Source organism: Chiloscyllium punctatum, chromosome 6, assembly GCF_047496795.1.
Source record: "Chiloscyllium punctatum isolate Juve2018m chromosome 6, sChiPun1.3, whole genome shotgun sequence".
Lineage (NCBI taxonomy): Eukaryota > Metazoa > Chordata > Chondrichthyes > Orectolobiformes > Hemiscylliidae > Chiloscyllium > Chiloscyllium punctatum.
In genome coordinates, this window is record NC_092744.1 from 34,142,360 (window position 1) to 34,157,404 (window position 15,045).

A 15,045-nucleotide genomic window follows, 5' to 3' on the forward strand; every position below is an offset into this window, starting at 1 on the left:
TTCTATCTGTGATGTTGTTTCAGGAGCTAATGTTGGGAAAGTTGTATTCACTGTTGTCCAGTTTTCTCTCTGTGATGTTGTTTCAGGAGCTAATGTTGGGAAAGTTGTATTCACTGTTGTCCAGTTTTCCCTCTGTGACGTTGTTTCAGGAGCTAATATTGGGAAAGTTGTATTCACTGTTGTCCAGTTTTCCATCTGTGACGTTGTTTCAGGAGCTAATGTTGGGAAAGTTGTATTCACTGTTGTCCAGTATTCCCTCTGTGACGTTGTTTCAGGAGCTAATATTGGGAAAGTTGTATTCACTGTTGTCCAGTTTTCCATCTGTGATGATGTTTCAGGAGCTAATATTGGGAAAGTTGTATTCACTGTTGTCCAGTTTTCCCTCAGTGATGTTGTTTCTGGAGCTAATGTTGGGAAAGTTGTATTCACTGTTGTCCAGTTTTCTCTCTGTGATGTTGTTTCAGGAGCTAATGTTGGGAAAGTTGTATTCACTGTTGTCCAGTTTTCCCTCTGTGACGTTGTTTCAGGAGCTAATATTGGGAAAGTTGTATTCACTGTTGTCCAGTTTTCCATCTGTGATGTTGTTTCAGGAGCTAATATTGGGAAAGTTGTATTCACTGTTGTCCAGTTTTCCATCTGTGATGATGTTTCAGGAGCTAATATTGGGAAAGTTGTATTCACTGTTGTCCAGTTTTCCCTCAGTGATGTTGTTTCTGGAGCTAATGTTGGGAAAGTTGTATTCACTGTTGTCCAGTTATCCATCTGTGATGATGTTTCAGGAGCTAATGTTGGGAAAGTTGTATTCACTGTTGTCCAGCTTTCCCTCTGTGACGTTGTTTCAGAAGCTAATATTGGGAAAGTAGTATTCACTGTTGTCCAGTTTTCCCTCTGTGATGTTGTTTCAGGAGCTAATATTGGGAAAGTAGAATTCACTGTTGTCCAGTTTTCCCTCTGTGATGTTGTTTCTGGAGCTAATATTGGGAAAGTTGTATTCACTGTTGTCCAGTTTTCCCTCTGTGACGATGTTTCAGGAGCTAATATTGGGAAAGTTGTATTCACTGTTGTCCAGTTTTCCATCTGTGATGATGTTTCAGGAGCTAATGTTGGGAAAGTTGTATTCACTGTTGTCCAGTTTTCCCTCTGTGGTGTTGTTTCAGGAGCTAATGTTGGGAAAGTTGTATTCACTGTTGTCCAGTTTTCCATCTGTGATGTTGTTTCTGGAGCTAATATTGGGAAAGTTGTATTCACTGTTGTCCAGTTTTCCCTCTGTGATGATGTTTCAGGAGCTAAAGTTGGGAAAGTTGTATTCACTGTTGTCCAGTTTTCCCTCTGTGGTGTTGTTTCAGGAGCTAATGTTGGGAAAGTTGTATTCACTGTTGTCCAGTTTTCCCTCAGTGATGTTGTTTCTGGAGCTAATATTGGGAAAGTTGTATTCACTGTTGTCCAGTTTTCCATCTGTGATGATGTTTCAGGAGCTAATGTTGGGAAAGTTGTATTCACTGTTGTCCAGTTTTCCCTCTGTGATGTTGTTTCTGGAGCTAATATTGGGAAAGTTGTATTCACTGTTGTCCAGTTTTCCATCTGTGATGTTGTTTCAGGAGGTAATGTTGGGAAAGTTGTATTCACTGTTATCCAGTTTTCCCTCTGTGATGTTGTTTCTGGAGCTAATGTTGGGAAAGTTGTATTCACTGTTGTCCAGTTTTCTCTCTGTGATGTTGTTTCTGGAGCTAACGTTGGGAAAGTTGTATTCACTGTTGTCCAGTTTTCTCTCTGTGTTGTTGTTTCTGGAGCTGTTATCAGCAAAGTTACAACAACATCCATCTGTAAAAGGAAACCAGTATATTTATGCAACATAAATACTGTTGCTCTGGAATCTGAAGTATCCAGAATGGAAATGAAGCAACTAGCAGTTCCCTTAGCAAACATTTTGGGTCTTTAACTATTATATTTGCATTGTGATATTGTGTATTTATTAATGACTTATGTATGATCATAGAGAACTCTACGTCCAAATATGCCTTAGATATCCCTTAATCCTTGAATTGAGTGGTTCAAAGGGCAGCTAAATGTTACCCACATTATCATGGGCCTGATATCATATGTAACCAGACCAGGTGAAAGCAAGAATCTCCTTCCCTAAAGGGCATTTGTGAATGAGATGGTTCTATAGCAATCAATGATGGTCCCACGGTCATCATCACTGAGACCAACTTTTAATTCCAGATTTTGATTCCTTGATTTTGGATTTCACCAGTACCATGATGGGATTTGAACCCATAAGCATGAGTCTTTACACCTCTGGTTTACTAGTCCAGTGACTTTATCAATAGACTTTTACAGCATTACAAGACTTAGATTTATACCAGTCATCAAGAAACCATCTATTCTAATCAGCACATGGCCCAAAGCCTTGTATACAATGGTCTTTCAAGTATTTATCTGAACACTTCTTAAATGGTGTTATCACTCCACCCTTTTAGGCAGTGAGTTCCTGATACCCCCACTCTCTGGGTAAAAACATTTACCACAAATCTCTTCTGAACCCTTTTTTGCAAGTAAGTGTGGGCCATTTAGAAATGCAGGGTGAACAGAAGGCAATGGTATGGTGATATTGTTGTTTGATACGTAATCTAGGTACCCACTTAATCCTCTAGATACACTGGTTTGAATCCAACCATGGCAGATGATGGAATTTGAATTTCAAAATTTCTGGTCTTAAAATTTAATACAGTAACTGTCATAAATACCAATCTGGCTGATTAGATTAGATTTCCTACAGTGTGGAAACAGGCCCTTCGGCCCAACAAGTCCACACTGACCCTCCAAAGAGTAACCCATCCAGACCCATTTCCCTCTACTATGGGCAATTTAGCATGACCAATTCACCTGACCTACACATCTTTGGATTGTGGGAGGAAACCGAAGCACCCGGAGCAGACACGGGGAGAATGTGCAAACTCCACATAGACAGTTGCCCGAGGCTGGAATTGAACCTGGGACCCTGGTGCTGTAAGGCAGCAGTGCTAACCACTGTGCCACGGTGTTGTGGCCTCAAAGACCTTCCCTAGCAGAGAATTATATTTGTATCCTAGGGAACATGTAACTATTTATATCCTATAGTATTCTGAACTACTGGGATACTGCTTTCAAAATAAAACAAAACCAGCAGAGAATGGAGGATTTTACATCTAACAATTAAGAGGAGTATGGCTTGTACACAGCATATTGACCATATTATTACCAGGGCATTAACTTGATTGAGTCTGATTCACTAATGTCCTTTAGGAAATAAAGTTTTCTGGGCATCTATGAGCAATGTGGACCATTAGCAGCAGCAGAATCATACTTCACCACATACTGCTACCTCATGGCAATGCACATCCCCATTATCATCAAGACAGGGGGTCCAAACCTGGTTCAGTGAAGCCTGCCAGAGAACACCAGGCACATCTAAAAGTATCAATTGTGTGAAGCCACAGCACAGGACTCCTTATGTGTCAAATAGCCTAAGGGGACAAATGATTGACAGGAGTGAACCATTTCCACTACAAATGGATCAGTCCCAGGACAAAAAGAAAAAGAACTGAAGAAACTCAGCAGGTCTGGCAGCATCTGTGGAAAGAAAGACAGAGTTAACATTTCAAGTCCAGTGATGCTCTGAAAAAGGGTCACTAGACTAAAAATCTAAACTTTCACTCCCCAAATGCTGCCAGAACTGCTGAATTTCTCCAGCACTTTCTCCTTTAGTCTCAGCTCACTGGTATCCACAGTGCTTTGTTTTATTTTGGATCAGATCTAAGCTCTTGCAGATCCCACCCTACCTCACCCCACCACATCACACCCCACCCCACCCCACCGACCCCACACCCAATGAGTTAGTTTAAATCTTCCTCAACAACACTGGCAAACCTCCCCGAAGGAAGTTAGTCTCATTCTGACTCAGGCACAACCTGGGTTCTAACGCCACCCCAAAAATAATCCTCATGTGCCAGAAATCTAAAGCCCTCCTTCCTGCACCATCTATCCAGCTACACCTTCTTGTGAACTAACCTCCTACTCCTGTACTAACCAGCACATGACACTGGAAGTAATCCAGAGATTATTACCTTTTGGGTCCTGTTTTTTAATTGACTTCCTAGCTCCCTAAATTCTGCTTTCAGAATCTCATTCCTCTTTCCACCTTTGCGCTGGTTACCAATTGGACCATGATCTCTGTTTGCCCTTCCCCTTCAGAATGCCCTGCAACCATTCAGTGATGTCCTTGACCCTGACACCAGTGAGGCAACATTGTACCCTGGATTCTCTTTCGCAGCTGCAGAAACAAACCGCCTGTCTGTTCCCTTTACAGTTGAATTCCCTTCCACTATAGCCCTGTTGTTCCTCTTCTTCCCTCTTTTGCAGCACACCTACAGATGGTGCCATAGGTTTGCTGTCGCAGTCATCTCCCCAACACTATATCTCTTAGAAAGGTGGATGGCTACAGGGGACTCCTGTATGACCTACCATGCTCCACACTGCCTGATGATCACTCATGCACTTTCTGTCTGTTTAATCTGTAATTGCAATGTGACCACTGCACAGAATGTTCTATCCTTGACATGGTCAGCATTATGGATGTTCTGCAGTGAGTCCACCCACAATGCCAGCTCTGAAATGCAGTACACCAGTAGCTGCAACTGGGCACACTTCCAGCACATGTGGCCACCAGGAAGAACTGAAGCTTCTATGATTTATTATGGAGCATAAAAGGAACATACCATCGGGGTGAGCTCTGCTACAATGACCTCCTTAAAGCAATGGGAACAATTTCTTGTCACAGTCACCCCATCACCCTCCATGCACAGACAGCTGTACAGTATCTCAGCCAGTTTAGCTAGTTTCCTGTTTCCAATATCTGTATGGAGCCACCATCAACCTTTTATGAAAAAAAAAGGAGGCAAGGTACCTTACTCAAAGAATTTCCCCAGGACTAGTCAGGAATCTAGTGAATCTGAAAATGACAGTGAGACAAAGTATCCAGGCCTCCAAATGAAGGTCTGTGAATCTATCATGAAGCTCAAACCAGACAGGATCCCTGAAAATGTTTTTTAAATTTGTTCACAATTTAGCCCTGATACCAAGAGGGCTTCTTCATCTATTTTCATATCATCACAACTTTCTCTTGCTGAACAGTGTGAAACATTGGAAGGATTCATGTGCTTATTGACAAATTGATGAACATTCACAAATACACCTTCCTTCAGCCATCTCAAAGTCTTGGAGGAACATGAGGAACCTGCAGACCTAAGTTCAGAGGCAGGGTCACTAATAACAGAGTGGCAAGGCCAGCATCACAAATGGTCATGGCTCGGATGGAGAGTGCAACCTTGTCCTTTCATAAACAAAGAGGCCCCAGAGGTTCTGGCTTTGCAGGCAAGTAAAAGCTGAGAAGATGCTGAAGTTAGTATTTGTATCTGCCTCTTCCACAGTATTATGGCACCTTCCGCTAACCCAGTCAACACTAGCCTAAAGCTGAAGAGTACTGTGGATATTTGACCTCAGTTCAATAACAGGATTGTTGACGCTGGAAGGTTTGCTGGGTCAACAGTGCTGTGGCAGAAGTACAAATTCCTGCACTGTTCTGGTGAGAATTATAGGTTAGATTTCTTCACCAGGTTTCACAAATACTGAAAATGGATTTAAATGTTTGAAGCATTAATAAAGCTTTGATTTTAAAAACTATGTCCAACACCCAATTGTTTTCAGCTATTACATCAATGAAATTCCCTCCTGGTACATAGGAAAATGGTTGTTGTTGTTTGAGGTTAGTCATCTCAACCACAGGATATCACAGCAGGAGCCCCTCAGATAGCATCCCAGGATCAACTCTCTCCAGCAGCTACAGAATAAGGTCAGAAGTGGGGATTTTTGCTGATAGTTTCACAATGTTCAACACCATTCACAAATCCTCAGATACTGAGCAGTCTTTGGACCAAGGCTTGGACTTACATTCAGGCAAGTAACATTCACCACCACACATTGCCAAGCTATGATAAAATGAGTGAAACTAACCACCTTTGTTGCACATTCAATGGCATTACCATTTCTTATCTGCCATTATAAAGGTCCTAGAAGTTACCACTAACATGAATCTTAACTTGACTAATACCATGGCAGATCAGAGGGCAAGAATTCTACAGCAAAAAACTCATCGACTGTCTCCTTAATACCTGACCAAATTCTACAGGGTACAAGTCAGGAGTGTGATGGAATAATCTTCACTTGCCTGAAAGATTGCACTTGCAACAGCATTCAAAAAGCTCACACCATCCGAAACTAAATAACCCACTGATTAGTATGCATCTAAACAGCTTAAGCATTTTCTGTCTCCAGCACCAACACAGTACAAGATACTGGAAAAACAGCAACACTCCAATGACCTTTTGTCAGCACCTTCAAACCCAATAGCCTCTGTCACCTCGAGACAAAAGCACTAGACACATGGCACCACCTGAAAGTTGCCACAACTTGACTTCTAATTAAATCACCATGACTTTAGTGTTGCTGAGCCATAACACTTCCTAACGCACTCTGGGTATACTCTGGGTGGACTGCAGCGGTTCAAGAAGGAAACACCATAACATTTTCAAGGGTAATTAGAGATGGGCACAAGTGCAGACATTGCCACCAATAAATCATTCTTAACTTTAAAACCCAGTTGCAAACAGCATGAACGTAAAGATATATTTGAATAATGCTTTAAGTTTAGCATTTCATAAAAGCAAACATAGTCAAATAGTTAAGAATTTGATCTGAACAACAAACAAATAATCTTACCAAAGGTGACAGGAAAAGGACACAAAAATATATTATATCTCTTGCCATTGCAGAGTTACAGTGCATGATGTTTCTGAAGAAATAATTCCAAAATTATTACTGTTACAAGAAGAGTCAAGCAATGTTTTGAGCACGTCCAACAATGGATGTTGTGTTTTAAATACTAAATTAACTTTATTTTATTATACCCCGGGACACTGAGCAATGCTGCATAACTATGTTTACTTAATCATGTTTCCATGTGGACTTTTGCCTGTAATATATTCATTTAATCTCATGAAATAACTTCTTACATAAAGTGTTTATGACATTTTCATTTTTGTTTGCGACTGATAAATGCTCACGTAAAAATATGTTTCTAGATTCACTTTTCTTTTCATGGATATTCATTTCAAGGGTTCAACAATATTCAATGACGTTGAAAATATCATTAGACCCTCAGGACAAGACTATGACTCTATGACAAACACCAAAAAAGACATATCTTCCCCCAAAGTATTATGAAATGGGTGGCATGGTGGCTCAGTAGTTAGCACTGCTGCCTCACAGCACTAGGGTCCCTGGTTAAATTCTAGCCTCGGGCGACTGTCTGTGTGGAGTTTGCACATTCTCCCCATGTCTGTGCGGGTTTCCTCCAGGTGCTCAGATTTCCTCACACAATCCAAAGATGTGCAGGCTTGGTAAATTGGTGTAAGGTGCATTAGTCAGAGGGTTGGTGTGGACTTGTTGGGCTGAAGGGCCTGTGTCTACACTGTAGGGAATCTAATCTAATCCGTGGAACTGCCTACACAAGAGGTTAATTTAGATTAGATTAGGTTTCTTACAGTGTGGAAACAGGCCCTTCGGCCCAACAAGTCCACACTGACCCTCTGAAGAGCAACCCACCCAGACCCCTACATTTACCCCTTCACTTCACACTACGGGCAATTTAGCATGGCCAATTCACCTAACCTGCATATCTTTGGACTGTGGGAGGAAACCAGAGCACCCAGAGGAAATCCATGCAGACACTGGGAGAATGTGCAAACTCCACATAGACAGTTGCCCAAGGCAGCAAATGAACCCGGGTCTCTGGTGCTGTGAGGCTGCGAGTGCTGACCACTGTGCCACCGTGCTGCCCCGGATGCACAAAGTGTATTTAAGATTGAAGTACTCTGAACGTGGGCAGGGGGTTTACATTAATGACTTTCCAGTCATAGAGTCATAGAGTCATAGAGATGTACAATATGGAAACAGACCCTTCAGTTCAACCAGTCCACGCCGACCAGATATCCCAACCCAATCTAGTTCCACCTGCCAGCACCTGGCCCATATCCCTCCAAACCCTTCCTATCCATATACCCATTCAAATTCCTCTTAAATGTTGCAATTGTACCAGCCTCCACCACATCCTCTGGCAGCTCATTCCATACACGTACCACCCTCTGCATGAAAAAGTTGCCCCTTAGGTCTCTTTTATATCTTTCCCCTCTCACCCTAAACCTATGCCCTCTAGTTTTGGACTCCCCGACCTCAGGGAAAAGACTTTGTCTATTTATCCTATCCATGCCCCTCATAATTTTGTAAACCTTTATAAGGTCACCCCTCAGCCTCTGACGTTCCAGGGAAAACAGCCCCAGCCTATTCAGCCTCTCCCCATAGCTCAAATCCTCCAACCCTGGCAACATCCTTGCAAATCTTTTCGGAACCCTTTCAAGTTTCACATCTTTCCGATAGGAAGGAGACCAGAATTGCACGTAATATTCCAACAGTGGCCTCACCAATGTCCTGTACAGCTGCAACATGACCTCCCAACTCCTGTACTTAATACTCTGACCAATAAAAGAAAGCATACCAAAAGCCTTCTTCACTATCCTATCTACCTGCAGCTCCACTTTCAAGGATTTATGAACCTGCACTCCAAGGTCTCTTTGTTCAGCAACACTCCCTAGGACTTACCATTAAGTATGTAAGTCCTGCTAAGATTTGCTTTCCCAAAATTCAGCACCTTGCATTTATCTGAATTAAACTCCATCTGCCACTTCTCAGCCCATTGGCCCATTTGGTCCAGATCCTGTTGTAATTTGAGGTAACCCTCTTCGCTGTCCACTACACCTCCAATTTTGGTGTCATCTGCAAACTTACTAACTGTATCTCTTATGCTCACATCCTAATCATTAATGTAAATGACAAAAGGTAGAGGACCCAGCACCAATCCTTGTGGCACTCCACTGGTCATAGTCCTCCAGTCTGAAAAACAACCCTCCACCACCACCCTCTGTCTTCTATCTTTGAGCCAGTTCTGTATCCAAATAGCTAGTTCTCCCATTATTTCATGAGATCTAACCTTGCTAATCAGTCTCCCATGGGGAACATTGTCAAATGCCTTACTGAAGTCCATATAGATCACATCTACTACTCTGCCCTCATCAATCTTCTTTGTTACTTCTTCAAAAAACTCAATCAAGTTTGTGAGACATGATTTCCCACGCACAAAGCCATGTTGACTATCCCTAATTCGTCCTTGCCTTTCCAAATACATGTAAATCCTGTCCCTCAGGATTCCCTCCAACAACTTGCCCACCAGTGAGGTCAGGCTCACCGGTCTATTGTTCCCTGGCTTGTCTTTATTGCCCTTCTTAAACAGTGGCACCACATTTGCCAACCTCCAGTCTTCCAGCACCTCACCTGTGACTATCGATGATACAAATATCTCAGCAAGAGGCTCAGCAATCTCTTCTCTACCTTCCCACAGAGTTCTCTGGTACACCTGATCTGGTATTGGGGATTTATCCACCTTTAACCGTTTCAAGACATCCAGCACTTCCTCCTCTATAATCTGGACATTTTGCAAGATGTCACCATCTATTTCCCTTTTCCACACTCTCCACTATCTCTTCAGCTATCTCTCTAAGAACTCTGGGGTGTACTCCCTTTGGTCCAGGTGATTTATCCACCTCCATACCTTTCAGTTTTCCTCGCACCTTCTCCTTGATGATGGCCACCTCACTCACCTCTGTCCTCTGACTCTCTTAATTTTTTGAGATAACAGCATTAGTGAAACGGACAAATAGATATTCAAATGGTATGATTGCCACGATAAAAACAAATTGTATCTGACTCCACAGAGTGGAATCTGGGCTAATAGATTATCTTAGATATCTCTGAGGGAAGAAAATGAGATCTGCTCACTCATCATGTCTTCGAGACTCTCCTTGACATTGACGCCATTGCAGAAGCAGCAGATGAATGGGTGACGTCCCTCTATCTCTCTCTCTCTGTCTCCCTCTTTTAGCTTCTCAACAACTTTGAGGATAAAGAGTCTCAATATTGATCATGATTGCTTCTTATAAGTGCTTTGGTGACTCGGAGTTTGGTGTCACAGTTCTCCAATTTATATACTACCATTCTCTCAGTTCCTCCTGAAACTGTTGGTCTCAGGAGTCAGCAGTTATACATTCAAATTGCTCCCTGCCAACTCCTAGTATTCTTTTAGGTGGCAGTCAGCCATTAAGGGGCAATATTCAGAGAAGAACATAATTTGGATGCTAGTTAGTCTGGCTGTGAATATTTAGGACCTTTAAGAAGCAGGATGTCTTTCACAGAATGCGCAGAACTACCCTGCCTTGACCAGTTGAAGTCTAGTGCCCAGATTACTGTCAGTATTCATGCTTTGCTACTTTTCCTGCTGGTGATAGCTTTCTTTATCCAATGAAGAGCATCTGCTGCTGTGTTTGAGACATGAATAGCTTCTTGTCATTTGATTGAAGAAGGGCTTTTTATTATATGCGACTTCTTTGTCACGTTCCTTTAAACCACCTGACAGTCTCCTCGATGTCTGCTGTGACTTCCCCTTCCAACTAATCTGTCCACTTAAGCAGATCTTGAAAGTTTGCGAAGTATTCTTCTCAGTTTTCACATTTGTCACGACCACTTTCTGATTATTTTGTCTGTGGAAAGTAGATCTTCATTGAAGATTCTCTTTGTCACTGATTATTTAATTACTTAGCCATTCAGAATTTGCCAGCCAGATTTACCTTGACTGGAAGCAGACACCAACCCTCTTGCAGTTTTTCTGAGACCAACGGAGAATATTTTAGAGTTCTTCCTATCAACATTTTGTTCAGAGATGCTATCACACACCTTTGGAGCAGATGGGACTTGAAGCCAGGCCTCATGGCTCAAAGGTAGGGATACCATCATTACTTCATAAGAATCTAAACAAGAGAGCATTTTACACTGCTATTATCAGGTGGAGACGAGGGAAATTATCCCAGCTGTGATATTTCAGTGTGAAATACACCTCAAAGTGGCTAATTTCTGAATGTGATCGATTGCACCTGTTCCCCTTAAAAACAAGCCTTGATATTGACATTTGCTAACATCCAGGTGGTCAGTGAATAAGTGAAAAACAGGCATTAATATGAGTATGTTAGGTGAAGGCCTAAAACTTCATTAAGACTCCAACACCAAAGTTTGCAAAAATGAGATAGCTAAGTAGCTTACATTGATCATTCAGTTTTTCAATGGAGTAATCAGACGTCTCTGAATGCACCTCAGCATGTTAACACGATAAAGAATAGGCATCACGGTTAACATGATAAAGAATAGGCCTCACGGTTAACACGATAAAGAATAGGCCTCACGGTTAACATGATAAAGAATAGGCATCATGGTTAACACGATAAATAGGCCTCACGGTTAACATGATAAAGAATAGGTATCATAGTTAACACGATAAAGAATAGGTATCACGGTTAACATGATAAAGAATAGGTATCATAGTTAACACGATAAAGAATAGGTATCACGGTTAACATGATAAAGAATAGGTATCATAGTTAACATGATAAAGAATAGGCATCATGGTTAACCGTGTCAGTGACAATAAATTCCCTACAGATAGTTGCATTTTGTTCCTTCTATCATGTGCTTTAATCACCCTCTATCAAACAGAACCTTTAATAGTTTATAGTTAATTGTACCTAATAAAATGTTCATAAAAGGTCATGTTTGATCATTTTACCCAATCATAAATTAATTGACAGATATTTTAATTTACTGTACAACTTAACAGTGTCTTCTTTAGGGAAAAATAATCAATGAAATGCTGAGTCTTATCTATTCACTGGATTTTAAAAAGCATCACACATAATTTTAAGCTCCATTTGCAGAAATATAGTCAAAGATACAATGGGTCTTCTTTCAAGGCAAAGGTAATTGCCACCAACATGAAGGATTATATTTTTGCTGCACATAAATTTCATTGTGAATAAATGTGCTATTAAAAATGTGTAATATATTGATCCAGTGTGTCAAAGCACAATGTACTACAGCCAGATTTGAGATCTGATGATGACTTGGAAATAAGTGGGAAGGCAAGTGATGAGGATGACATAAAGTTTAGATTAGATTACCTACAATGTGGAAACAGGCCCTTCGGCCCAACAAGTCCACACCGACCCTCCGAAGAGTAACCCACCCCCCTCTGGCTAATGCACCTAGCACAATGGACAATTTAACAATTTACCTGACCTGCACATCTTTGGACTCTGGGAGGAAACCAGAGCACCCGGAGGAAACCCACACAGACACAGGGAGAATGTGCAAACTCCACACAGACAGTTGCCAGACTCTGGAATCGAACCTGGGACCATGAGGCACCGTGCTAACCACTGAGCCACCGTGCCACCCTAAAGAGTCTTGTTAGACTGCTTCAGGGAGTGGGCAAAATTTGGCAGATGAAATATAATGTGGGGAAATGAGAGGTTATGCACTTTGGCAGGAAGAACAGAGGGTTGAATATTATTTAGAGAAAGACTATGTAAAGCTATGAAACAGAGGGATTTGGGAGTCCTTGTCCATAAATCACAAAAAGCCAGTACCAAGTTCTTTGGGTAATAAGGAAGGCAAATGGAGTGTTGGCCTTTATTTCAAAGCGAATGGAATCTAAAGGTAAGGATAAATGCAGGAAGTCTGGCAGCATCCGTGGAAAGAAAGCAGAATTAACCTTTTTAATAAGCTCCTGTATGCTCAGGGATGAGGGATCACATCTGGAGTGAAACATAGCCCAAATGAATATGTGCTTGAAGGATTTTGGAAGCACCATGGGAATTCAGTGCAGATGGGGAGAGGTGCTTTCTTGTCTGATGGCTTTTAATGGTTTGGATGCATAAAGTGAAGCCCAAGACTGGGGGCACAGTGTGAAAATGGGAGTGACATCACAGGAAAACCATAAGTTCATTGGCTGCAAATGTTTTTTTATATAATATATTTTTATTAAGAAAAAAATAGATTTTTAAATATTATAACAAATACAAAACAATGCAATTCAAAACAGTACAAAAATATTACAAAACTAAACCCAAATAATAAAAAACAATTCCCCAACCCACCCTCCTATACGAATGTATAAACATATATAGACAAGTATAAAATTTTTTAAAAACTAAACTAGCTATTTAACTAACTAAATAAATACCTAACAACAAACAAATAAATAGTAATAACTCAGCCCAGCTAAACAAAACACTCATACATTCACAGTTCCTCCTCCCTGGATATTGGACTCATGAAACACAATCGTTACGGCTATATAAAAGCCCTTGTTAGTGTGGCAGATAAATCTGTGTCCAGGTATTTCAAAAAGGGTTGCCATGTCTTGTAAAAATTCTCAGTTTTGTGGTGTACCATATTTGTGAGAAAATCCAGGGGAATATGCTCCATAACAATCTTCCGCCAACCCGACAGGCCTGGGGGGGTTTTCTGATATCCAACCTAGCAAGATATTCTTCCTTGCACAGAATGTAAGAAGATTGAAAAGATTTTCTTTATGCGAGTCTGCAGGAAATACAATGGGTAGGCCCAAAAGGAGCGAAATAGGGTCTTTCTCCACCCCTACACCTAAAATCCTCTCCATTGCACCCACCACAGTGCTCCAATATGTTTGAAGCCTGTCACAAAACCAAAGACAATGGGTAAGATTGCCGTACAGACCTTGCACTTGGGGCATGCTGAAGGTACAATGGTTTAAATTTTGACAAATGGTCTGGGGCTAAGTGGACCCCGTGGAGAATCTTCAACTGTAAAGCATGGGTCCTATTGCAAATTGATATCTTCCTTGCATTCTCCCAAATATCCTTCCATGCCTCTGAAGAAACTTCAACACCCAGTTCTCTTTCCCACATCTTCCAGAGTCGATCAGACTCATCTGAGGTGGCACCCACCAATTATTGATATATAGTACTGACAAAGAGTGTACTCTTAGCCCTTAGTACCCCTCTTTCTATGTCAGATTTGTAGGGATCAGTCAAAAGTGTGGTCTTTTTTTGAATAAAATCCTTATCTTGAAAAAAACGAAAGAGGTCTCCATTAGGTAACTCGTACTTCCGTACTAACTGATCGAAGGACATCATTACCTCTCCCTAAAATAAATCACCCAGGCAAGATATACCCCTCGCTGCCCAACGTTTAAATCCTGAATCTATCATACCTGGTTGAAAACTCGGCATACCCACTAAAGGAGTAAACAAAGATGTTTTGCCAATATTACCTTCCCTCTGCCGAATTGCCCTCCATGCTTTAACAGTATTGATGACTATTGAGTTACGGCAATATTCCCTAACTGTCCTCACCTTGTCCAAAAACAGCAAACTGGTACGGGGGCACCTTGCCTGGGAGACTTCGATATCTAGCCATATTGAAAGAGGGTCCCCACAAACCCAATCACTTATGTAGGTCAAAAGCGACCTTAATTGGTATATTTAATGTCCGGAAGGACTACTCCCCCCAATCTGTGAGGCAACTGCAGTTTGGCTAATTTAATGAGGGGCCGTTTACGGTGCCAGATAAAGGAGCTGAACCAACGGGAGAATATTCATCTTAATAAGTGCTATCCGACCCAACCATGAGGCTGGAAGTGCCTCCCATCTTTGGAGATCGTGTTTAATTTTTTTCAAATAATTGAGTAAAATTGGCTATGAACAGCCAGGTAAAAACAATGACTGCAGATGCTGAAAACCAAATACTGGATTAGTGGTGCTGGAAGAGCACAGCAGTTCAGGCAGCATCCAACGAGCAGCGAAATCAACGTTTCGGGCAAAAGCCCCCAGCCAGTCCAGAACTGGAGTAATGAATATGCCCAAATACACAAAACCCCCCTGTGACCACCTAAATGGGAATCTAGTCACTCTAAAGAGCCAACTCTTTCATAAGACCACCCATAGGCATAGCCTCTGATTTAGCAAAATT